Raw genomic sequence first — 26,836 nt, forward strand, 5'->3', positions numbered from 1 at the left:
AACATGCCAGAATCTACTTTCTTCCAAAGGGGGGTCCTGAACCACTGCCGCTGAGAGATAAGTTGGCAAAGATTCAGGGAATAATCCTCAGGATGGAAAGGGAAAGCCTAGTTGCTGGTGAAACTTCTGAAGAGGAAATAATAAACAGTTTTCTGTGGGAAGATGAATTTGGGCCGATCTCTAAACCTCAGCAGATAATTGAGCTTGTCCGGTCGTCACGATGGAACCACTCCAGTGGAGACTACGGAGGCCAACTGCTACAAGAGGCCCCAGAAGCAGAATGGAGGAGAGATGCCAGATCATCAGCCACTGAGAATCTGGGTGAGTGGAAAATCCTGTGGTCAGATCAGGCTGCCTGCCAGCCCCAGGAGTCCGCTGCCAAGCCCTCCAGACCCATAGAGACAGAGGACCCCAGCCTGAGGTCTCTGCAGTACTGGGAGGTTGGGAAACCCCACAAGTGAAAGGCCAACAACCTCTGAGCTTGCCCCAGCTAATACAAACCTTGCAACAGCTGGGGGTGGTGCAGAAGCCTGGAGATCAGGAGCTGGTGGGAGCACAACAGCAAGGGTGGCAGCAGCAGGACCCAAACGTGCAATCCCTGAACATACAGCAGGACCAGTGGGGCCAGCAGCAGTGGGGGCCCTGGCAGCCATTAAATCAGCAACCAGAATGGGTCCAGCAGCAACTGGAGACACAACTACAGCAGTGGGGGCCCCTGCAACCAGTAAACCAACAACCAGGGTGGGGCCAGCAGCAATGGGGGACCCAGCAACCAATGATGAGCCCACCCTTCAGAGCAACCTTCAATGGGGACCCAGAGAACCTGATTTTTTTCCTCAACCAAGTTTGCTCCTACTTGAATCACTGGGGTCACCTTTACCCGGACCCGGGTGCGATGGTTGATGTGATTGCATCCAGCCTAGAGGGAGAAGCATCCAAATGGTTGAACAATTTATATAACAAGCAGGCACCTGAATTGGAGGACCCCCACCTTTTCCTCCTGGGGCTGAGGGAAAGATTTGAGGACCCATCCATTGCGCTCAAAGCGGAAGAACAAATCCATAAGATATATCAAGCTGGTCGGCCTGCCCCAGAGTACGTGTGGGAGTTTCGAAAGATGGCCGGTCGGATAGAGAGATGGCCTGAGCAATCCATAATTCATCTTTTTAGAGAAGAGTTAGACAACCACTTTTCTCTGGCATGTATATACTGAGCTTTACCTGGCCAACTTCATGAATGGTACCAGGCAGTGTTGAAATTAGATGTTCAGCTCACCCGCTATAAGAAGCCTCTCCTACCTGAACCCGAGCCAAGGTCAGAACAACCTGAATGGCAATCACCCCCATGAAGATCTCCTACTACTGTGATGGCTGAAAGACCCAAGCCACCTGTAGACCCGGCAATTAAATGTTTCTGATGTGGACAGTAGGGACATTGAGCAGCGAAATGCCTGGTCCCCTTCCCCCAATGGCAGAACAGACAAGGACCAGCAGTGAGAAAGAGACCTGCACAGCAGCTAAAGAGAGAAAAATCCAACCAGATGACACAGGAACCTGTCAAATCCCCCACATGGGAAGACACCGGAACTCAAATTGGATCCACCCCGTTCTACCCTCTTTCGACAGTGACAATGAAGGGGAGAATGACCCGATGGTGAGTCGACGCATCCTACCCTTTTTATTGCCTGCTGAACTCATAATCCCTAAGTCAAGGGCACAAGTAGACCTGAAAGTGCTAGTTGATACTGGCTGCTCCCGATACATCATTAGCCTGTCATGTGCCTTGAGACTCGGCATACGGGCTTAGCCTCTCTCCAAACCTGTGAGGTTTGAGCAAGCCAATGGCTCCCTAATGGGAGGGACTTTAGTCACACAATTAACGGAGCCCTTACGCCTGGAAATAGGTGAGCACTGGGAATTTATTCGCTTCCTGGTAGCTCCAAAGATGCCTGAGACTGTGATCCTAGGACTAGCCTGGTTAGACAAATGGTAGCCATTTATCTGGTGGAAAAAAAGAATGAGAACTGTGAGATTACCCATAGGGCCTGATCCCCTCATTGATTCAACAAATGTTACAGGAGATTGTAGCCCACATAATGAGCATCCAATGAGTAAAGCGCAATAAGGCATTTAGTGAGAAAGAATGTGATACCTTGCCTCCTCACTGTCCCAATGATTGTTCCATTGAAATGTTACCAGGGGCCAAACTCCCCCGACCAAGAATGTACGCTATGTCCCCCTTGAAATGGAGGAGATGCAGCGGTATGTGGATACAAACCTAGCGAGGGGATTCATCCAACGGGCCAAGTCTACTGTGGGAGCCCCTGTGTTGTTCAAAGAGAAAAAAGATAGGTCTCTACATCTCTGCGTGGACTATAAAGGCCTGAATGCAATGACTGTGGAAAACAAATGCTGTCTCCCCCTCCTGAAAGACTCATTAACCCACCTGACGAAGGGGAGCGTCTTCACCAAGTTAGACCTGAGAGAAGCATATTACCGGGTAAGAATAAAGGAGGGGGATGAGTGGAAAACAGCCTTCAACTGCCCCTTGGGAAGCTATCAATTCAAACTCTTGCCATTTGGACTGCAGGGGGCCCCAGCCGTATTTATGCAGTTGATTAATGAGGTCCCACATGATCATTTATACAAAGGGGTTTTGGTGTACCTTGATGACATTCTGATATACAGTACGAATATGTCTGATCACATAAGACTGGTCAGAGAAGTGTTAAAGAAACTATTGAATGCCAAACTTTATGTCAAATTGTCGAGATGTGAATTTCACCAAACCCAATTAGATTATCTTGGCTATAGAATTTCTGATGAGGGCATCGAAATGGACCCAGCCAAAGTGAAAACTGTAATTGAATGGCAGCCCCCAAAGCAAACAGCTCGAAAGCTTCCTAGGGTTTGCCAATTTCTACCATCAATAATAATAATAATAATAATAATAATAATAATAATAATAATAATAATAATAATAATAATAATAATAATAATAATAATAATAATAATAATAATATATTATTATAATAACAATATTTTAATAATATAATATAATATAATATAATATAATATAATATAATATAATATAATATAATATAATATAATATAATATAATATAATATAATATAATATAATATAATATAATATAATATAATATAATATAATATAATATAATACAATACAATACAATACAATACAATACAATACAATATATTATTATTATTATTATTATTATTATTATTATTATTATTATTATTATTATTATTATTATTATTATTATTATTTAAACTTATATACCGCCCTTCTCCCGTAGGACCCAGGGCGGTTCACAAGGTGATTAAAACAATATAACAATACAAAAGTTAATAACAAATTAAAATAAATTAAATTATCCTTAATTAAAATCTAAAACCCTTAACTCTAATTAAAAAACCCAATTACAATAGGTTAAAAATTAAAAGTTCTCAGTCCTGGCCGGAAAGCTCAAAGAGCCAGGTCTTCAGGTCCCGGCGGAACGAACGAAAATCTGGGGCAGTCCTGAGCTCTACAGGTAACTGGTTCCAAAGGGCAGGCACGCCCACAGAGAAGGCCCTCCCTCTGGGTGTCGCCCTCCAGCAATCCTTTGCCGGCAGCACCCTGAGAAGGCCCTCCCTGTGGGAGCGCACAGGACGAAGGGAACTTGATGCCGGCAGCAGGTGTTCCCTCAGATATCCCAGACCCAAGCCATTTAGGGCTTTATAGGTCATCACCAGCACCTTGAATCTCACCCGGAGGGCAACCAGAAGCCAATGCAGCTCGCGGAGCAGAGGTGTTACATGGGAGTATTGGGGAGCCCCCATCACAACTCGTGCGGCTGCATTCTGCACCAGTTGAAGCCTCCGAGTGGTCCTCAAGGGCAGCCCCATGTAGAGAGCATTACAGTAGTCTAACCGGGAGGCCACGTGCGCATGAGTGACTGTTCGCAAGGCATCTTGGTCCAGATAGGGCCGCAACTGGCGCACCAGGCGAACCTGGGCAAAAGCCCCCCTGGTCACGGCTCCTATATGATCTTCAAAACTGAGCCACGAATCCAGGAGGACACCCAAGTTGCGAGCCCTATCGACGGCGGGTAACACCTCACCCCCCCATCATTAAAGGTGGAATAGAATGATTAACTCGAGATGCCTGTACGCACAGCCACTCAGTCTTGGCAGGACTGAGTCGGAGCCTGTTTCCCCCCATCCAAACCCGAACCGCCTCCAGGCAACGGGACATCACGTCGAGGGCATCACTGAGTTGGTTTGGGGTGGAAAGAAAAAGTTGGGTATCATTGGCGTACTGATGATACTGCACCCCAAAACCACGAATGATCTCACCCAGCGGCTTCATATAGATATTGAACAGGAGGGGAGAGAGGACCGACCCCTGAGGAACTCCACAAATGAGAGACCTTGGGGCAGACCTCTGCCCTCCCGTCAACACCGACTGCGAACGGCTCAAGAGGTAGGAGGAGAACCACCGTAGAACAGTGCCCCCCACTCCCAACCCCCTGAGCCGTCACAGTAGGATACCATGGTCGATGGTATCAAAAGCCGCTGAGAGATCTAATAGGACTAGGACAGAGGAACAACCCCTGTCCCGAGCCCGCCAGAGATCATTCATCAGCACGACCAATGCCGTCTCCATGCTGCACCCAGGCCTGAAACCTGATTGGGTTTCATTCCCTCTTTTCCGAGATTGCTCTACCCCTTACAGAATTACTCAAAACAGGCAAGGGAGGGGGAAAACCACAATCTGGCCAGCCACTAGCATGGACTATGAGTTGTCAGAAAGTGTTGTGATTCAGGGTCAGCCTGTGGGTTCGGCAGTTGGTTCGGACGACTCAGAGGAGGAGGAGGGGGGTGTTGAAGAGCTTGCTGATGATGGCTTTGAGGCTCCGCAGAGCCCCCAGCCAGGCCCCTCTCACCTGGTCACGATGGAGACCCAGCTGTGTGAGCCTGACAGCGTGGATGAAGATGACCCACAGCTGGCCCTGTTCAAGGACGCCCGACGCAGGAGGCAATCAGGAGTAAACAGAGGAAGGCAATGAGGCACCTCGGAAGGAGGCAGAGAGAAGCCACGCCCTGAACTGTATAAAAGGGGAATGTGTGGGAGGGCTGGTTTGCTGAAGGCAACCGCTTGAATAGTTCTTGTTTCATAGCTCCTGTTTCATGGTTGGTGTCTTGTTTTGCTCTGTTTTATGTTAATAAATTTGGCAGGCTTTATTCCAGCCTCTTGCCATTTGTAAAGGGGTTGTCCCTGCTTTTTCTGCAGGGCCGGTAGCAGGCTGGTACAGAACAGAATGCTTTTGAGAATTAAAAAAAAACTATTTGCGGCTGAACCGGTCCTAAAGCACCACTGCCCTGGGGAGCCCTTTGTAATTCAAGCAGATGCCGGCGACATGGCAGTCGGAGCTCTGTTACTACAAAAGAATAAAAGTGGAGTCCTGCAACCTTGTGCCTACACCTCTAAGAAATTCATGTAAGGTGAAAGGAGATGGACAGTCTGGGAGAAGGAGGCCTTCGCAATTAGGTGGGGGCTATTAAACTGGTGACACTATTTAGAAAGGAGCAAGGTGCCTTTTGAAGTATGGACAGATCACAAAAATTTAGAGGCCCTAAAAACTCCCTGCATATTGTCCCCAAAGAAAATGCGATGGGCACAGTACTTTAACCATTTTAACTTTAATTTAAAGTACATACTGGGAAGGAAAAACTTCCCAGATGATGTGCTATCCCAACTGCCACAGTACAAAAGTGAACGTGAAGAGGTCTACAAGGCAATTATCCCCAGTTCACAACCTGCAGCACAACTCACACTTCGGAAAACCCCGAGTCCTGATGACCCAGGAGTGAAAAAGATAAAACAAGAGCTCCTTACCAATCAATGGTTCAAAGATAATCAAACCTCCCTAACATGCAGGGAAGCTTTGGCATACATGGGGGAAAATTGTATCTACCTGAAACCCTCTTTCTCAATGCTCTGAGACACAGCCATGATATAAAACAGGCTGGACACTTCAGATATTTAAAAACTCTACACCTCATCCGCCAGCAATTTTGGTGTCCGGGGCTAAAACGAGATGTGGAAAACTATGTCAAGAGTTGTACCGTATGTGCCACTATGAAAAGAATTCCAGGGAAAACCCCTGAGCTACTGCAGTCAGTAGCAGACCCTTCTCAACCATGGGAAGAAATAGCTATGGACTTTATTGTAGACCTACCCAACAGTAGGTGATGGACTGTGATAGATCTGTTTTCGAAGCAGGCTCACTTTATTGCCTGTAAAGGACTGCCATCTGCACAACGACTGACTAAATTGTTCCTGAAACATATCTACCGACTGCATGGCATCCCTAAGTGAATAATCTCAGATAGAGGAGTGCAGTTCACAGCAAAAGTTTGGAGGAATTTCCTTAAATTAATTGGATCATCTCAAGGCTTATCATCTGCTTTTCATCCAGTTACCAATGGGGCTGCAGAATCCGCTAACAAAATAGTGGAGCAATACCTCAGATCCTAGGTTTCCTACCAACAGACAAACTGGACTGACCTCCTCCCTTTCACCGAGTGGTCTACAATAATTCTGTTTACAGCAGCACTGGCTACATGCCTTTCAGAGTAGCCACAGGAAAAGAGTTCAGCCCGATGCCTGACTATCCTAAGGTGCTCTCTGCTTCCCAGACACTTGATCAATGGGTGAGGGGGTGGGAAGAGGTTTGGAGAAACATGAAAATGGCATTAAAAAGACTTCTGAGATTTACAAAAAACAGGCTGATAAAAAGAGGGCTCCCCAAAGAACATTCCAAGTGGGGGAAAAGGTATATCTGTCAACTAAATATTTATATCTCAAATTACCCAGCAAGAAATTGGGACCAAAATTCTTGGGGCCTTTCCCCATTGTGAAAATCATTAACCCAGTCACAGCAAAATTGAAACTCCCCAGAGTTTTGGGAAAAAATCACCTGGTGTTCCATTGCAGCTTACTGAAACCTATTTGAGCCTCCACTTTAAGACCTCCCCCTAAGAAAGCACCTGGATCCCTCATAGTAGCAGGTCAGACTCATTATGAAGTGAAATGTATTCTTGACTCTAGAATCTTTAAGGGAAAATTACAGTACCTAGTAAAATGGAAGGGATACCCATTGTCTGAAGCCATTTGGGTAAAATCTACCGATGTGAAAGCTGACAGACTTACCAAAAAGTTTTATGAGAAACACCCCAACAAACCAAAAGCCAGCTCCTAATTTGTGTTTGTTTACATTACAGGATCTGTTCTTTTTGTAATGGGGCCCAGATGTCAATGCTGCAAACATTGACATGTTTTTGCACTGACAATATACGAGACAGCCTTTTGTTTAAACTGCTTTGCTTTGAATCTTGAAGAAAGGGAAACTTCAATGGCTATCTTGAGAAGATAAGATTAAGCCGCGTGCAGAAGGGGAAGTGTAACTTTATATGTAAAACTAATTGGATAATGTGATTTATGATGTGTAGATAAGGGTGGGGATTGTGTGTGTGTTATGATAGGTTTGGGAGGGTGGAGATTTCAGATTCTGGCATCCCTCCATGAGTGCCGATGTTTCGTTTCATTACTAAGACATTTAGATAAATAATATGCCTTCAATTTGTTTGAATTGTCTCATTTATCAGAACCATGACACTCACAGTTCTCATTCCTTTCTCCCACCAGATAAATGGCTTCCATTTGCCAACCAGGCTAATTCTAGGATCAAAGCCTCATTCGTTTTTCGAGCCACCACGAAGCAAATAAACTCCCAGTGCTCACCTATTTCTAGGCACAGGGGCTCAGTTAATTGCGTGACTAAAGTCCCTCCCATCAGGGAGCCATCGGCCTACTCAAACCTCACAGGTTTGGAAAGTAGTTTTGCTCGTATGCCCAATTTCATGGCAAATGGCAAGCTAACGATGCATTGGGAGCATTCAGAATCAACTAGTACTTTAAAATCTACCTCTGTACCCGACTTAGGGATTATGAGCTTGGCAGGTAGTGAGAAAGGTGGGATGTGCCGGCTCACAGTCAGGTCATTCTCTCCTTCGTCATTGTTGTCAAAAGAGGGTAGAGCAGAGGTTGATCCAGCCTGAGTCCCTGCATCCTCCTGTGTGAGGGATGTGACGGGCAACAGGTTCCTGTGTGATCCGTTTGGATTTCTGTCTCATTGGCTCCTGTGCAGGTTTTTTCCCCACTGCTAGTCCCAGTCTCCTCTGCTGTTGGGGGTAGGGGACTGGGCAGCTCAATGTCCTTGCTGTCCACAATGGAAGCATTTGATTGGCGGGCCTACAGGTGGCCTGGGTCTTCCAGCAGTCAAAGCAGTTGGAGGTTTTCAGGGTGGTGGTTTCCGTTTGGGTTGCTCTGGCTTTGGCTCAGCTTCAGATGGGGGAGGCTTCTTAACATCTAGTCTTATCGCCTCCTGGTTCCGTGCTTGCAGCTGATCAGGTACTGCTCAATAGATGCAGGCCTGGGAGAGGTGATCATCTAACCCCTCTTTGAAGTGATGGACTAGGGACTGCTCAGGCTACCTCTCTATGTGACCAGCTATCTTGTGAAAGTCTCATACATACTCCAGAGCAGCCCTGCCAGCTTGCTTTATCTTATGGATTTGTTCTTCTGCTTTAAGGGCAATGGATGGGTCCTCAAATCTTTCTCTCAGTCCTAGGAGGAAAAGGTGGGGGTCCTCCAATTCAGGGGCTTGCTCAGTGTATAAATTATTCAGCCATTCAGATGCTTCTCCCTCTAGACTGGATGCAATCACGTCGACCATGGTGGCTAGGTCCAAGTAGAGGTAGGAACAGCAGTTCAAATGAGAGTGCACGTGGTTGATAAAAAAAATCAGCTTCTCTGGATCCCCATTGAAGGTTGCTTGGAAAGGTGGAGCAATCACTGGCTGCTGGGCTGCCCACTGTGACTGTTGCACCCCCCCAGTTGCTGCTGGCCCAAACCTGGCTGCTGCCATAATACCAGGGGTTGCACGTTTGAGGGCTGTGACCACCACCCCTGCTGTGGTTGCATTACCGGCAGTACTGGCCTCTTGGGTTGCTGGAGGTCTTCCAAAAGTTGCTGTCTGAGTGGGAGTTTCTGCTGGATCTCTCTCATTTGCAGGCCCCTCAGCAGTTGCTGTATGTTCAGGGGTGAAAACCAATCTCCTTGCTGTGTTCATCCTCCACCAGCTGCTGATCTCCTGGCTTCTGCACCACCCCAAGCTGTTAGAAGGCCTCTATTAGCTGTGGCAAGCTCAGAGGCTGCTGACCGTCCCCCTGCGGGGGCTGCCAAACTTCCCATTGCTGCAGGGGCCTCAGACTGGGGTTCTCTCTCTCTGTAGGACTGGAGGCCCTGGCAGGGGAAAACAGGGTCTGGAAGGCTGTCTGATCTGCAATGGAGGGGCTGTAGGCTCCTCTCAGCAGGAGTAGATTTCTGCTTCTCATCTCTAGCTTTTCAAATTTTTCCAGTGACTCACCCGAATCTTCAGTGGCAGACAATATGGTAGCTCTCCACCAGTCTGCTTTTGAGGTCTTTGAGGCTGGCAAGGCAGTCTCAAGGCATCTGGTATCTCTGCTGGGCTGGGACCACTCTGACAGCCAGATCAGCTCTCCTAGCTGCTTGAGTTTTGCCTTTAGCCAGGAGTCCTGCAAAAGCTCTTCCTCCCCCCTGGGTGTCGCTTCTCCCCCTGGGTTAGCAGCTGCTGCCGGGTTGCTGGCTTCAAGCAGTTTCTCTTTTCCCATGATGAAATCTTCTCCTGAATCTTTGCCAGCTTCCCTCAAGTCTAGAGAACAACTGGGGTTCAAGACCCCTAGATAGTTTGAAAAGTTTTAGATCTTGGCTTAATGTCATGGTTCTGACAAATGCAGTACTTCAGAGAACTTCAAGACATTGTTTACCTTGATCTTTTAATCAAGTAGCAAAGCTTCAGCAGATACATGGTCAAAGCCAAGATCTGAATTCTCCTTCCCTAAACATATCTTATCAAAGCACAATTCCCTCCCCTAAATTAACAGTCATAAATCACATTCTCCAATTAGTTTAAAATTCAAACTTTCCCTCCCTTCTTCAACCTGCCAATTTTTATCTTCTCTTATTACAAACAGTCGAGATACATTCTCCCTACTCCCCCCAGTGTCCACTAATTCTAACTCTAAAAGTAACATAGAAGTTAAAGAAAAAGGCTACATCTCCCTATGTTGTCAAGCAAGAACATCCGATGTTAGCAGCATTGGCATCCACCACCCCCTTACAAAAAGGACAGACCCTGTAGTGTAATTAAGAGCACATGTTAGGGACTATCTCTCAAGCAAGAACATCCGATGTTAGCAGCATTGACATGTGACTACTATTGTGGTATGCAATATATATATATTCCATGTATATGCTTATGCCCAAAGAACACCCAAATTATACATGTATTAAATGTAAACTATGCAAACTACTAGAAGAAAAAGTAAAGGATCTGGAGGCAGCTCTAGCCAAATTCCAACCTTTTTTAAAAAAAAACTATACCCAAATCAAACCAAATAATGAACAAATATCCCCTAGAGCAGGGGTGTCAAACTCAATTTCATTGAGGGCCACATCAGCATTGCGGTTGCCCTCAGGGGGCCGGGTGGGTATGACCAGGGTGGGCATGGCCTACTGGGTGGGCGTGGCTAGAGTGCGTATGGCCTACTGGGTGGGCATGGCCAACTCTACATCGTTCGCATCAAGGGTGCCTATGAGGGCCTGGGCGGGAGTGGGACAGATCTGAGGGTCTCTGGCAGAAGGAGGGTCTCTGGCAGAGGGGGCCGTTCCCTCACTGTTTCCAGGATGGCTTCATGGGCCACATGAAACCACTTTGCAGGCCAGATCTGGCCCCCGGGCCTTGTGTTTTACATCTCTGCCCTAGAGGATTTGATCCTGCAGATAAACCCTTGGAGGAAGACAAATGGAGACATGTCACACAATGAAGGAAACATAATAATCAAAGAAAGAAGCAGCATACATCTATCAAACCACTACAGTCCAATCTAACCCATCCAGAAGCAACCTCATTAAAACTGAGCAATCAATTTCCACCCCTAGATGAAGACCCACAACCTCCCCCTCAAAGAAAACATGCAGACACCTAGAAAAGAAACATCATTAAATATCTCTTTAAAAAAATCAAATCATCAAACACATCTGTGATAAACAGAAAAGCACCCCAGACTGCACCCTCCCAAAAAGGAAGGTGAGTGTTGGTAATAGGAGATTCTATTCTCAGAGGAGCAGAACTAGCCATCTGCAGATCAGACATGCAATCTAGGGATGTATGTTGTCTCTCTGGACCAAAAGCAAAGATGTGACTGAGAACCGAGCCAAATATTTAAACCTACAGATTACTACCCTTTTCTCCTCCTTTACATATGGATGAATGACACAACAAAAAACCTGAGTACAATATTGAAAGATTATGAGCAGCTAGGCAATAAAGTTAAGGAGCTAGGAGCACAAATAGTGTCCTCATCAGTACTCCAAACAAAAGGTCAACACCCATTGAGGGGAAAAAGAATTCTAGAAATAAACTGCTGGCTAAAGGGTTGGTGTCGCCAAGAAAACTTTGGTTTTCTGGGGCATGGACTGCATTACCTACATGAAGGACTCTTGGCAATGGATGAGCTGCATCTCACAAAAACAGGGAAAAATGTACTCCGAAAAAGACTGGCCTTAAATGAACTACCTATCAGAAGGGCTTTAAATTAAAATTGAGGGGGGTGGGTGACCAATCTTTAGACTCTCTAGAACACAAAACCAATAATAAATCTCAAGAAAAGAAATCAAACAATTAGGTAGGAAGAGAAAAAAGAAAAACTCAAATAGCAATAGGAGGTACAGGAAATATATTCATGGACAGGCATAAAAGTCTTAAATGCTTACATACAAATGCTCAAAACTTGGGGAACAAACAAGGTGAACTAGAAGCAATAGTGCATGAGGGTAGGTATGATATAGTTGCCATCAATGCTTTTTTTCCAGGGAGGGATGCAAAGTTCCTGCCTACTTGCTTTCACTGCAGACAACTAGCCGGTGGAACATTTGCTAGCCAGGTCTTTTGGTGCGCTCAGCAGCAATTCCTATTGGCTTTCAAAAGAGTAGCATAGCTTGGGCAAAAGCTTTTTTCTGTGTGTGTGCAAAAAAGGTGCTGGAACGGCATTCTGAGCATTCTATGAGAAAAAAAGCCCTGCTTTTATGTTTTAATCTTATGAATTTATGAATATATATATATATATATATATATATATATATATATATATATATATATATGCAAATTATTCAAATTGCTAATAAAGAATTTTGGGAGGTTGAGATGATCATTTCGAACTCTTTATGTTCTCATCAGTCAGTCATACACTTTATCTGAGATTCGAACCTGGGCTGATTATATATTAGGCAGTTGTTTTAACTTCCTGAGCCAAAACCAACCCACCCTAAACCCCCCTCCCTCCCCCACTTCCTAGAGCTGAGTGCAGGGTTACAAATATAATAATCATAATCTAACTAACATTAACCAACTATATAAATAACCAAGTCCATAATGCGCTTTAACTCCCCTTCAACATAAATATAAACAGATTAAAAGTAAACATAATAATAATAAAAACATAAACAAATTAATATTTATTTATTTATTTATTTATTTGTTTTTATAAACCGCCCTTCTCCCGAGGGACTCGGGGCGGTGTACAGAGTAAGATAGGCAACAAAATGAAACAGTATTGAAAAACAATAATCAAAACAAAACAAACTGGGACCCCAATTAGAGCTATCAGAGCTATCAGGCCAGGCCGGACTGCTGGAATAGGTAAGTCTTTAAGTCGCGCCGGAAGGTGCGGAGGTCGGGGGCCATCCGGATTTCAGTTGGTAAGCAGTTCCAGAGGGCTGGCGCACCCACTGAGAATGCCCTCCCCCTGGGCGCCACAAGCCGACATTCCTTGAGCGGTGGCACCCTGAGGAGGCCCTCTCTGTGGGAGCGCACAGGGCGGTGGGGTGTTGACATTGGCAGAAGGTGCTCCCGTAGGTAGTCTGGACCCATGCCATGTAGGGCTTTGTATGTCATTGTTAGCACCTTGAACTTCACACGGAAGGCAACCGGAAGCCAGTGCAGCGCACGGAGGAGAGGTGTGATATGGGAGTATCGGGAGGCTCCCAAAAGTGTCCGTGCCGCTGCACTTTGCACCAGTTGAAGCTTCCGAGTGGATCTCAAGGGCAGCCCCATGTAGAGAGTGTTACAGTAGTCTAGGCGAGAGGTCACAAGGGCATGGGTGACTGTACGTAAGGCATCCAGGTCCAGATAAGGCCGTAGTTGGTGCACCAGTCGAACTCGGGAGAAGGCCCCCTTGGTCACAGCTCCTATGTGATCTTCCAGGGAGAGCTGTGAGTCTAGGAGGACACCCAGGTTGCGGGCCCTATCAACAGGGGGTAGTAACTTGTCCCCGATGTTAAGGGATGGGATGCTCTGAGTATCCTGGCTTGCCGGTACGTACAGCCATTCAGTCTTGTCCGGGTTCAGTTGAAGCCTGTTCCTCCCCATCCATTCCCGGACCGCTTTCAGGCAGTGGGACATCACGTCGAGGGCATCACTGATGTTGTTTGGAGTTGAGATGAAAAGCTGGGTGTCATCAGCATACTGATGGTACCCTACTCCAAAGCTGCGAATGATCTCACCCAGCGGTTTCATGTAGATGTTGAACAGGAGAGGCGAGAGGACCGACCCCTGAGGGACTCCGCAAACGAGAGGCCTCGGGGTCGACCTCTGTCCCCCTGCCAGCACCGACTGCGAGCGACCCTGGAGAAAGGAGGAGAACCAACGCAGAACCGTGCCTCCCACTCCCAGTCCCCTGAGGCGTCGCAGCAAGATACCATGGTCGATGGTATCGAAAGCCGCCGAAAGGTCTAATAAGACTAGGACAGAGGAATGGCCTAATATCCTAATTATTAAACAATACAATATCCAAGTTGTTAAACTATGCTACTACTACTACTGATAATAATATCATATAATTAAAACTAATAAGAATTCCACTATAATAAACTAATAATAATAATAATACTCTAAAATTTACTCATAGGCTAAATGGAACTTTTAGTCCCATATTTATTCTGAATATAATCTATCCATCTTTTCCAGACCGAAATGTATCTTTCTTGTGAATGATCCTTCAAATAAGCAGAAATCTTAGCCATTTTTGCTAAATTTGACACTTTAAGCGTCCATTCTTCTATAGTAGGCAAGCAATCCTTCTTCCAATATTGCCCTACCAATAACCTTGCAGCTGTTATCAAATTCAATATCAAGTTAGTTTCTTTAGTATCACAATCTGTAATAACACCCAATAAAAATAATTGTGGAGTAAACTTTATCTTTCGCTTGAAAATCTTTTGAATGTTCCACCAAATCTTAATCCAAAAAGCTTTTATATTTCTACAAGTCCACCAGATATGAAAATAAGTAGCATCCAAACTGCCACATCTCCAACATTTGGGCTGTAAATTAGGATACATACAAGACAACTTTTTAGGATCCAGATGCCATCTATAAAACATTTTGTAAAGATTTTCTCTTAAATTTTGGGCCTGGGTAAATTTTACATTTCTAACCCAAATTACCTCCCATATATCCAATGGAATCGGTTGTTGAATATTTTGGGCCCACTTTACCATGCAATCTTTAACTAATTCTATTTCCGAATCCAATTCTATTAAAGCATTATAAATTCTCTTTATATGTGCTCGATTTTGATCTTTAATCTGTTTTACCAAATTCTCATCCATTAATGTAATACCAACCTTTTGATCTAACTTCCACCTAGCCAACAATTGAGTATACCGAAACCAAGACTGTACAATATTTTCTTGCTTTAACTCAGCTAATGATTTTAATTGCCAATCATTCCCTACCAATCTAAGTAATTCCTTATAAGAAATCCTATCCAAATTCACACCCATAGATACACCCTCTATTTTATAATTTAACTTATAATAATACTTTTTCCAGACACGCAATAAAGCACTTCTTAAAATATGAGATTTAAAAGCCTTGTCAACTTTTTTTATCATAAATTAAGTATGCATTCCACCCATATAATAAGTCCCATCCCTCAAGATGAAGTATACTTTTATTTGTTAAATTAAGCCAATCACTAACCAGTGTTGAAACCACCGCATCATAGTATAATTTCAAATTAGGCACCTTAAGTCCTCATTTTTCACGTGCGTCTTGTAAGATCTTAAGTTTAATTCTTGGTTTTTTCCCCGCCCAAATAAATTTATTAATACCCTTCTGCCATTCATCCAAATTGGCATCTTTTTTCAAAATAGGTATCATTTGAAACAAGAAGAGAAACTTTGATAGAACATTCATTTTAACAGCTGCAATTTTCCCCAACAAAGATAATTGTAATTTTTTCCAATTGTTTAAGTCCTTTTGTACTTTTAACCATAATGTCTCATAATTATTCTTATACAATTTTACATTAGAAGCTGTAATATATACTCCCAGATATTTAACCTTTTTCACTATTTCAAAACTTGTCAATTTAACTAACATTTCCTTTTCCTTCATAGTCATGTTTTTAGATAATATTTTAGTCTTATTATTATTTACCTTAAAACCAGAAACTTTCCCATACTGAGTTATAACTTCCATCAAGTCTATAACCGATTGAATCGGTTGAGATAATGCCACAACCAAGTCATCCGCAAAAGCTCTCAACCTATAATCATTCTGTTTTATTTTTATTCCCTTTATTATAGTTGATTCATGAATTTTGATCAGTAAAATCTCCAACGTTAAAACAAACAACAATGGCGATAGTAGACATCCCTGTCTTGTACCTTTTTCAATTTTAAATATCTCTGTTAAACCCCCATTAATTATGATTTGTGCCGATTGTTGTTGATATATAGCCCTAAGAGAATATAAAAATTTATCCCCAAAATTCATTTTATCAACAACTTTCAATAAAAATTGCCAATTCAACTGATCAAAAGCTTTTTCAGCATCCAAAAATATCAATGCTGCAGGGACTTAGTTGTTCTTATCCAAATTCTCAATTAAATTAACAATTTGTCTTACATTATATTTCATATATCTTCCAGTTATAAATCCAGACTGATCACTATGAATCATTTGCTTCAAAACTTGCATTAATCTATTTGCCAATATTTTTGAAAAAAAATTATAATCTGTATTTAAAAGCGATATAGGTCTATAATTCTTAGGCTGGGTAAGGTCTTGGTCCTCTTTTGGAATCAGCGATATAAAAGCCCTTCTCCAAGACGGAGGCACTTCTCCTCCAATCTGGATACTATTAAAAAGTTCCTTTAATGGTTCTATCATCTCTACAGATAATATTTTATAATAAATTGCTGATAATCCATCTGTACCAGGAGCCTTACCCACTTTTAATTGTTTAATTGCTAAAATAATTTCCTCAGAAGTAATTAAACAATTCACCTCCTTTCATTGTTCATTTGAAAGTCTAGGAAAATGTGCTGCCTGAAGGTACTTATCTACTGTATATCTAAAGCTTGTATATTTTCACTATTTATTTATTATTTATTGATAGGATTTATATCCCGCCCTATCTCCCGAAGAACTCAGGGCGGCTAACAACAAAACATATAATAAGTACATAAATTAAGATAAAAATAAAATTAAAATCATCTGTGCAATAAATTAAAATTAAAAACTAAAAATAAATTAAAAATTGTAAATATAATTAATTAAAATGCCTGTCAGTCCAGGTCAGCCTGGTGGAATAGGAGTGTTTTGAGGCCGCGGCAAAAGGATTGGAGATTTTGGGCCATCCGTAGCTCAGGGGGGGCTGATTCCATAGGGCTGGCGCTCCCACAGAGAAGGCCCTCCCCCTGGGGGTCGCCAGCCGACATTGCCTAGCTGACGGTACGCTGAGGAGGCCTTTTCTGTGTGAGCGTACTGGGCGATGGGAATTTGTTCCCGGCAGCAGATGGTCCTGCAAGTATCCCGGGCCTAAGCCATGTAGGGCTTTAAAGGTAAGTACCAGCACCTTAAATCTCACCCGGAGGGCAACCGGTAGCCAATGCAGCTCACGCAGGAGGGGTGTAATATGGGAGTATTGGGGTGCTCCCATCACAACCCGTGCAGCTGCACTCTGCACCAGCTGAAGCCTCCGGGTGGTCTTCAAGGGCAGCCCCATGTAGAGAGCATTACAGTAGTCTATATGGGAGATAACAAGTGCATGGGTGACTGTACATAGGGCATCTCGGTCCAGAAAGGGGCACAATTGGTATATTAGGCGAATCTGGGCAAATGCCCCCCTAGCCACGACTCCAATATGATCTTCAAAACTGAGTCGTGAATCTAGGAGGACGCCCAGATTGCGTGCTCTATCAATGGGAGGTAACATCTCTCCTCCTATAGTCAAAGATGGAACCTCTTGGACTAAACGAGATGACGGTATGTAGAGCCACTCAGTCTTGGCCGGGTTGAGTCGAAGCCTGTTTTTTCCCATCCAAATCTGTACCGCTTCCAGGCAACGGGACATCACATCGAGGGCATCACTGGGTTGGTTCGGGGTGGAGATGAATAGCTGGGTATCATCAGCATATTTATGATATTTCACCCCAAAGCCACGGATGATCTCTCCCAGCGGCTTCATATAGATGTTGAACAGGAGGGGTGAGAGCACCGATCCCTAAAGCACTCCACAACTAAGAGGCCTAGGGCTTGACCTCTGCCCCCCTGCTAGCATATAATTTTGTATAAAAATCTAAAAAACTCTTTTTAATCAACTTTTGATATACCTCTTTACCTTTATATTTTATTTTCTCTATAATACGTGATTTCTGTTTCTTCCGTAATTGATAAGCCAACCACCTACCAGGCTTGTTTGCATTACAAAACGTATTATGTTTCACATAACACAAATTAGTTGATCAGCCATTAATATATTAAATTGCTCTTTCAACATATTGATAGAAACCTTTAATCTATTATCTGATGGGTTCAAAATAAAAGCTTTCTCCTTCAATTTAATCTCTTCTTCAAGCTCTTTACGTTTTTGCATCTGCTTACGTCTATATCCATTATTCATCTGAATCAAAACCCCTCTCATATAAGCTTTACTAGCATCCCAAACCATTGCCATTGAAATGCCTTTATGCATATTCAAAGCAAAAAATTCTTTCAAATGTTCTCTACATTTCTGCGAAAGAACCTCATATCTAAATAAATTTTTGTTCAATCTCCAAGATCTTCTGTTCCCATCTTCAGGAAATAACTCCAACCATACAGGGCTATGATCCGACAATGTTCTAGGAAAAATCTTAGCATTCTTGACCCTGGAGAAAAGATCAGTAGTAATTTAAAAAAAATCAATTCTAGAGAATGATTGATGCCTATCCAAAAAAAAGTAAAGTCTCTATCTTCCAAATTCCGTTCTCGCCAAATATCTCTAAATTCCAAATCATCTTTCAAATCAAAAAAAGCTTTAGGTAATTTAGAATGATTAGGATAATTTTTGAAAGATCCCTTCTTGTCTTTACTTGAGTCCAAAACACCATTCCAATCACCCATCATAATAACAGATTTATAATCCAATTGAGTTAGTTTGTGATGTAAAAACTTATAAAACTTTTTTTGCTGTTGATAATCCAATAATAAGAACTTTCTTGCCTTGTAGCACTAGTTCAATAATAACATATCTTCCTTGTATATCAGATTCAATTAATCTAGCCGATAAATCTCTTCTTACATAAATAACCACTCCCCCCTTTTTATCTGGGGCAGAAGCTATAAAATGTGATCCCAACTGAGAACTAATCAAGTACTTTTGATCTTTCGCAGCAATATGAGTCTCCTGTAAGCAAACAATGTCATTTTTATGTTGTTTCAAGTAGTGAAATACTTTCTTTCTTTTCTGTGGTGAATTCAGGCCATTAACATTCCATGTCAGAAGCTTTGTCATCCTTAGTGGCCTGGAGCCTCTGGAACACTACTTGAACATCAGCCATTGATCTCTTCAGTCGTGCCCCTCCCACAGGCTCTGTAGTAATCGGGCCTTGTATTATTGGTCCAGAATTAGCCTTCTGCTTCTGCTCCTTTTCTTTACGTCTATACACAGCACGAGTCATCCTCTGTTCCTTTGGATCATCCTTTACCTCCAAACTCTGTTCAATAGGCTCAGCCTGCGGTAAATCTCCTACAACCAGTGACATTGCGCCTTCAACTGGTTGTTTATCTTCCAGCCTTTCTTCTATTCTCTTAGGTCGTGGAGATGGTGGTGAACCTGATTTCAGGACATAAGTATAAAAATCTTTTGCCTTTGAAATTGTATTAAGTCTATATCGTGTCCCTGCATAATTCACCACTATTCCAATAGGTATCTCCCATCTAAACTGCACCTGTCGATTTTTGAGCTCCTCACACAGAAAGGTGAAATCTTTTCTTTTTCTAAGAATTTTTGGAGGTATTTCTTTTAAGATTATAATATTTTGATCTGCAATTTGAAATCTCTGTTTGTAAAAAGCCTGAATAATTGCATTTCAAAGTGATCTCCTAGAAAAATAAATAACTACATCTCTGGGTAAATTTTTCTGCCTCGCAATCCATGAATTGACCCTAAATATTTTATCCATCTCTCTTGATAATTCCTCAGGTTCATATCCCAGAATAGGAGCTATAGCTTTTGCCACCTCCTCTTTCAGATCTTCTCGTGGGTCCTCCTTTAATCCTCTTATTCTCAATGCAAATTCCATACCTCTATATTGTGAGATGGTAATTTCATCCTCTGTTATATCAATCTTGTTTTCAACTTTGACAACTCTGCTTTCTAGTTTTTCAGTATTTTCCACAACTTCATCCACCCAGTCATCCAAGCGTTCAATATGTGTAGCTAACCCTTGAAGTGCAAGCAATATGTCTTCCCTCATTTCTCTATTTTTATTCTCAAGAAGGTCAGCCATCTCCTCCTTCATTTTACTGTCAAGGAGATCAGCCATCTCCTCCTTTATTTCTTGTGTTGCTTGCTTTAAAACAACTTGAATATCTTTAAGCATAAATGCAGGCGGTGGGGGAGAAGGTGGAGGGGATTTAGGCTTAGATTGCACTGCAGGCTGTGCTACAGGAGAAGAGATTGTACTTTTAGAAACAGCAGAAATTCCCAAATGCTTTGAAGCCATTTTCCTGCTTGTATAAATCCACTTCTTATAAGTTTCACTTTCCCCTTCAACAAAATCAGCAGTTAAAGAAAAAAAAGTAAAAAGCAAAATCCCAGAAAAAAGAAGAAAAAAATATTCTGTAAGAATTCTTTCTTTTAAAAAAAGAAAGAAACTGTAAATACACAAAGTCTAATACATTGTTTAAACTTTGTTGCCAAATGTATATCTTTCTTGACACTGTCCTTTTAAACAAAGAAACAGCATTCCGGCGCCATTTTTTCCTTTTAAGTCAAATTAAAATATGGGGAAGATTAATTCTCCCTGAGTTAAAGTTTCCAGCACTTGCAATTTTAACTTCTCCTGGTCAGCTCTGTCTGCTTTTAAATTACTCACAAGTCCCTTTAAAATGCAGATTGTGGATGTGGCATCTTTCTTTGCTCCTGAAGCTCAGAGCAAAGACGTCCTAGAATGCAGAGGAAGCCTCGGGCTCCGAAGGAGCTCTCACCCTTTCACCCCCAAATAATTAAGGGGGTCAAGGGGAGCTCTACCTCTACCCGAGGAGAACTCTCCTCCCCCTCTTCTCCCAAGGGGGAGGTTTTCAAACTGCAGGACAGCTGATTTTCACTGTCTCTGCACACTTTTCACACAATCACAGGGCTGGCAGCCAGAAGAAAGCCGCCATCAGCACAGCATCACCATCGGCAGTCATATATATATATATTTCTATTGTAAATTGCCCCAATATGTAGTTCCCATATTCAAAAAAGGGAAATAATAGATCCAGGAAACAACAAACCTATCAGTCTGACCTCAATACCTGGGAAGATTCTGGAAAAGATAACCAAAAAACAAATCAGCGAATACCTTGATGCAAACAAAGGTATCACTAAAAGCCAACATGGGTTTGTCAAAAGCAGATCATGCCAGACAAACCTTATTGCATTCTTTGACCAAGTGACAAAATTAGTGGACCAGAGGAATGCTGTAGATATAATTTACTTGGACTTCAGTAAGGCACTACTTGATAAGATAGAAAAATGTGGGTTAGATAGCATCACCACCAGATGGATTTGTAGCTGGCTGACAGGCCATACTCAGCGTGTGGTCCTCAATGTAACTGCATCTACATGGAAGGAAGTGTGTAGTGGGGTGCCCCAGGGCTCTGTTCTGGGCCCAGTGCTCTTCAACATCTTCATCAATGATTTGGATGAGGGGATAGATGGGGAACTCATCAAATTTGCAGACGACACCAAGCTGGCAGGAATAGCCAATACTCCAGAAGATAGGCTTAAGATACAGGAGGATCTGAACAGACTTGAACACTGGGCGCTATCTAACAAAATGAAATTCAGTTGTGAAAAAAGTAAGGTTCTACATTTAGGCAGGAAAAATCAAATGCACAGCTATAGTATAGGTGGTACCTTGCTCAATTCTACAGTAGTAACTGTGAGAAAGATCTCGCAGTCCTAGTGGACAATCACTTCAATATGAGCCAGCAGTGTGCTGCAGCTGCCAAAAAAGCCAACACAGTGCTAGGCTGCATTAACAGAGGGATAGAATCAAGATCATGTGAAGTACTAATACCACTTTACAATGCCTTGGTAAGGCCACACCTGGAATACTGCATCCAGTTTTGGTCACCGCGATGTAAAAAAGATGTTGAGACTCTAGAAAGAGTACAGAGAAGAGCAACAAAGATGATTGGGGGACTGGAGGCTAAAACATATAGGGAACGGTTGCTGGAATTGGGTATGTGTAGTTTAATGAAGAGAAGGGTGAGGGGTGACATGATAGCAGTGTTCCACTATCTCAGGGGCTGCCACAAAGAAGAGGGAGTCAAGCTATTCTCCAAAGCACCTGAAAGTAGGACAAGAAGCAATGGATGGAAACTAGTCAAGGAGAGAAGCAACCTAGAACTAAGGAGAAACTTCCTGACAGTTAGAACAATTAACCAGTGGAACAACCTGCCTCCAGAAGTGGTGAATGCTCCAACACTGGAAGTTTTTAAGAAGAGATTGGCCAGCCATTTGTCTGAAATGGTATAGGGTTTCCTGCCTGAGCAGGGGGTTGGACTAGATGACCTCCAAGGTCCCTTCCAACTTATTATTATTATTAAACCTCACCATGTGGATTGCATACAAATATTATATAATTGGTAAGTAAAGGTAGAACATATGTTAAATATACATCAAATGATAATTTGCTTCCCTACAAAGTCAATTCTTGCTCAATGACAGTCCAAGGAGTTAACTCGGAAAGGCAAGAGGAAAGGCAAGATCCTTGGTGGAGCAGTGGGCTAATGCCTCCTTAAGTAACACCAGCTGCCTGCAATTAGTGCAGGTTCGCATCCCACCAGGCTCAAGGTTGACTCAGCCTTCCATCCTTCCGAGGTAGGTAAAATGAGGACCCAGATTGTTGGGGGCAATAAGCTGACTTTGTAATAATGCCGCTTGGGGTGTGTGTGAAAGCCCTAATAAGCAGGCATATACATAGAATGAAGGCTACTGCTAAGCTTGTAAGCCGCCCTGAGTCTTCGGAGAAGGGCGGGATATAAATGGAATTAAAATAAATAAATAAAATAAATAAAATCTAGAAGAGATCTGTGCAACTTGTAGAAGGGAAAGGCCCATGCTGATAAATTAAAAATCTTTGTGGTCTGCAAAGGAATGCTGGTGGGCTAATCAATGATTTGGTGACTAGAGGAGCATCTACAGTTTTGGAGCTTGTGGTCATGGTAAGCCATGGAGGCACTAGGCAACATGACTTTCAAGGCAGTGTGATGATTTTATTACTTTTTTTTAAGTCTGTGCTCTGTCCAAGGGTGCTTGGTAGGCTGCATGTACAGGCCTGGTCTAGAATTTATTTTGGAGCATTCAACTATCAAGAGCAGGCATGTCAAACTCATTTTGTTTGAGGCAACTTCTTATAAATAATTGCCATTAATTTGTTTTAATAAAATAATTTAAATCAATTTTTCACTTGATTTCAAATTAAATGAATTATATTGGTTGACAATGAGATTTTTTTAGTACAATTGCCAAATGCAATAAACTGGTTTTAGGTATATGTTACTGGAAGGAAAAAGCAATCCCTGCTGCGTTACTGATCCCAGAGAAGCATTTGCTTGTATGCACGTATCCTTAGGGTGCCATAGTTATGGATGAGAAATATTGGTTGCAAAGTTGACATTTCTGGATGTAATATAGATATTTTGGACTTATTTTTGTTTCTTTGCATGTTTGATATTTTTAAAAAGGAATATGCTACTGACTATGCTTATGCACATATGTAACATCTTTTGCTAGGATACATGATCACTGCTTGTCCAAAATTTTAATATACAGATAATGTAACCAGAAATTATTTTAGCCTTTTTAATAAATGTTGTTATTGATGTTTAGCTCACCAGGGAAAACATCATATATTGTTATGTATATACTAGGTTAATTATTTAAAGACTGAAGTGCAACATAACTAGATTCTAAATAATCTATTTTTCAAAACACACAACAGTCCAAACAGTAAAAGTAAAGTCCAAATTAAGAATATTTCATTCTTAAGACTTTTTTAGATTCAAAATAGTTTTCAAGAGTGTACAAAAGATACTATATTTTTTCTAGAATCAGCTAAATTAAACATATTACATTGAGAAAAATGTTTCTCATTTCTTTCCTGTTACCTTTGATTTCATTGCAGAGATGTTAACATAAGAAATAGATTATTTTGTTATCTAATTTTACCTTCCAAAAGACATAAACAGATGAAAAATGTGAGGTTCTTTCCTGTTGGTTTTTTTGAATTAGCTGTTTTAGATTCTAAAAGTTTAGTTCCTAAAGAAGTAAACCTGTAAATAATTTTAATGTGCTCTTCTAGTGCAGGCTGTTTTATGACTCAAGGACTTCAACTCCCAGAATTCCTGAGCTAGCATGGCTCAGCTTGGAAACCTCTCCCTTTCCCCTCAGCATGGCTGGCTCAGGATTTCTGGGAGTTGAAGTCCATGAGTCATAAAAAAGAGCCAAGATTGCTAGCCCTGCAATAAGCTTAGGAAAGACAATAAGGTAACTGGGTGTTTTTTTCCTGCAAAAAAATTGTGCTGGAATGCCGTTCTGAGCGTTGTATGAGAAAAAAAGCCCTCGTTGCCATTACAGAAACATGGTGGGGTGAAACCCATGACTGGAATGTACTGATGGATGGATACAAACTGTTCAAAAGAAACAGATCTACAAAAAGAAGAGGTGGAGTTGCACTACAGGTGAAACTCAAAAAATTAGAATATCGTGCAAAAGTTCATTCATTTCAGTAATGCAACTTAAAAGGGGAAACTAATATATGAGGTAGACTCATTACATGCAAAGCAAGATAGTTCAAGCTGTGATTTGTCATAATTGTGATGATTATGGTGTACAGCTCATGAAAACCCCAAATCCACCATCTCAGAAAATTAGAATATTACATGCAATCAATAAAACAAGGAGTGTACATAGAACAATATCAGACCTCTGAAAAGTATAAGCATGCATATGCTATCAGCCTGTGACACTGCTGAGGTTTTATGGAAGACCAGGGTGCTTCAATAGCGGCCTTCAGCTCTTCTGCATTGTTCGGTTTCATGTCTCTCATCTTTCTCTTGGCAATGCCCCATAGATTCTCTATGGGGTTCAGGTCAGGCTAATTTGCTGGCCAATCAAGCACAGTAATTCCATGGTCATTGAACCAGGTTTTGGTGCTTTTGGCAGTGTGGGCAGGTGCCAGGTCCTGCTGGAAAATGAAGTCAGCATCCCCATAAAGCTCGTCTGTAGAAGGAAGCATGAAGTGTTCCAAAATCTCCTGGTAGACGGCTGCGTTGACCCTGGACTTAATGAAGCACAGTGGACCAACACCAGCAGATGACATGGCTCCCCAAATCAACACAGACTGTGGAAACTTCACACTGGACTTCAAGCATCTTGCAGTGTGTGCCTCTCCATTCTTCCTCCAGACTCTGGGACCTTGGTTTCCAAATGAGATGCGAAAGTTGCTCTCATCAGAAAAGAGGACTTTGGACCACTGAGCAACAGACCAGGTCTGTTTTTCTTTAGCCCAGGTAAGACGCTTCTGACATTGTTTGTTGTTCAGGAGCGGCTTGACAAGAGGAATATGACATTTGAAGCCCATGTCCAGGATCTGTCTGTGTGTGGTGGCTCTTGATGCACTGACTCAGTCCACTCCTTGTGAAAGTCCCCAACACTTTTGAATGGCCTTTTCCTGACAATCCTCTCCAGGCTGCGGTCATCCCTGGTGCTTGTGCACCTTTTTCTTCCACACTTTTCCCTTCCACATAAATTTCTATTAATGTGCTTTGATACAGCACTTTGGGAACATCCACCTTCTTTTGCAATTACCTTTTGAGGCTTTCCCTCCTTATGGAGGATGTCAATGATGGTTTTCTGCACAACTGTCAGGTCAGCAGTCTTCCCCATGATTGTGATTCCTACTGAACCAGACTGAGAGACCATTTAAAGGCTCAGGAACTCTTTGCAGGTGTTATGGCTTAATTAGCTGATTAGAGTGGGACACTTTGACTCTAGAATATTGCACCTTTTCACAATATTCTAATATTCTGAGATTGTAGATTTGGGGTTTTCATGAGCTGTAAGCCATAAACATCACAATTATGACAAATCACGGCTTGAACTATCTTGCTTTGCATGTAATGAGTCTATCTCATATATTAGTTTCCCCTTTTAATGTTGCAGCATCTCCAGGGTCTTGTGATTTACATTCAAATGCTTGGCAACTGATTCATATTTATGATGGTCACAGTGTCCCAGGGTCATGTGAAGTGACCAAAACCTGCTGCAACCACCAAGCAGACAGGGGGAATAAAAACCAAACACCCCCCACCCCCACTGCCGATCCTCAACAGAAATGCTCACAACAATGAAAACCTCGGACAGGAGGAAGAGCGCCGCCGGGCAGGCAGGCAGGTGTCTTGCTCAGCTGTGGCTTGGGGGGCACTTTTTCAGTGTTGTTGTAACTTTGAACAGTCACTAAACAAACTGTTGTAAGTCGAGGACTACCTGTACTTCATCACTTTTTTCCTTTTTTATTTTGGGTCATCAAGTTTTTGACATCTTGCTGGGTGACTGATGGTACTCGGATGTTGCCATATCCTAAAAGTGGTACAATGGGTGAAAAGGTTGAAAAGCCCTGTTCTAGTCCAACACCTTGTTTAAGCAGGAGACCTTTTATGATTCCAGACAAATAGCTATCCAATCTCTTCTTAAAAACCTCCAGTGATGGAGCACTCACAACATCTGAGGCAAGATATTCCACTGATTAATTGTTCTCACTGTCAGGAATGCTTTGGAGATAATGCCCTCTGTGATAGCCCCTCAAATATTGTAAGACTGCTAACATGTCATTTCTACTGTAATCCTTTTCTTAGTTAGACTACACACACCATGTTAATGCAACCATTCATCATACGCTTTAGCCTCCACCCCCTAATCATATTTGTTGTTCTTGTTTGTTTAGTGCTGTTGTTTTCTATTAATAACTTTGTTTCTAGGTGTTCATAGATCCATTGCTTGATTATCTTTTCCAGGATCTTTCCAGGTACTTATATCATGCTGCTTGGTTTGTCATTTCCTGGATTCATTTTTCCC

At 42.4% G+C, this 26,836-nt stretch overlaps 1 protein-coding gene across 1 annotated transcript in view; it reads left to right on the top strand.

The window, feature by feature from the left end:
- MFAP5 (microfibril associated protein 5) overlaps positions 1 to 26,836 on the top strand; it is a 99,244-nt gene that overhangs the window by 36,081 nt on the left and 36,327 nt on the right. The window lies entirely within an intron of this gene.

The sequence above is a fragment of the Vipera berus genome (genome assembly GCF_964194415.1).
Source record: "Vipera berus genome assembly, chromosome: 2".
NCBI classification, from domain to species: Eukaryota; Metazoa; Chordata; class Lepidosauria; order Squamata; family Viperidae; genus Vipera; species Vipera berus.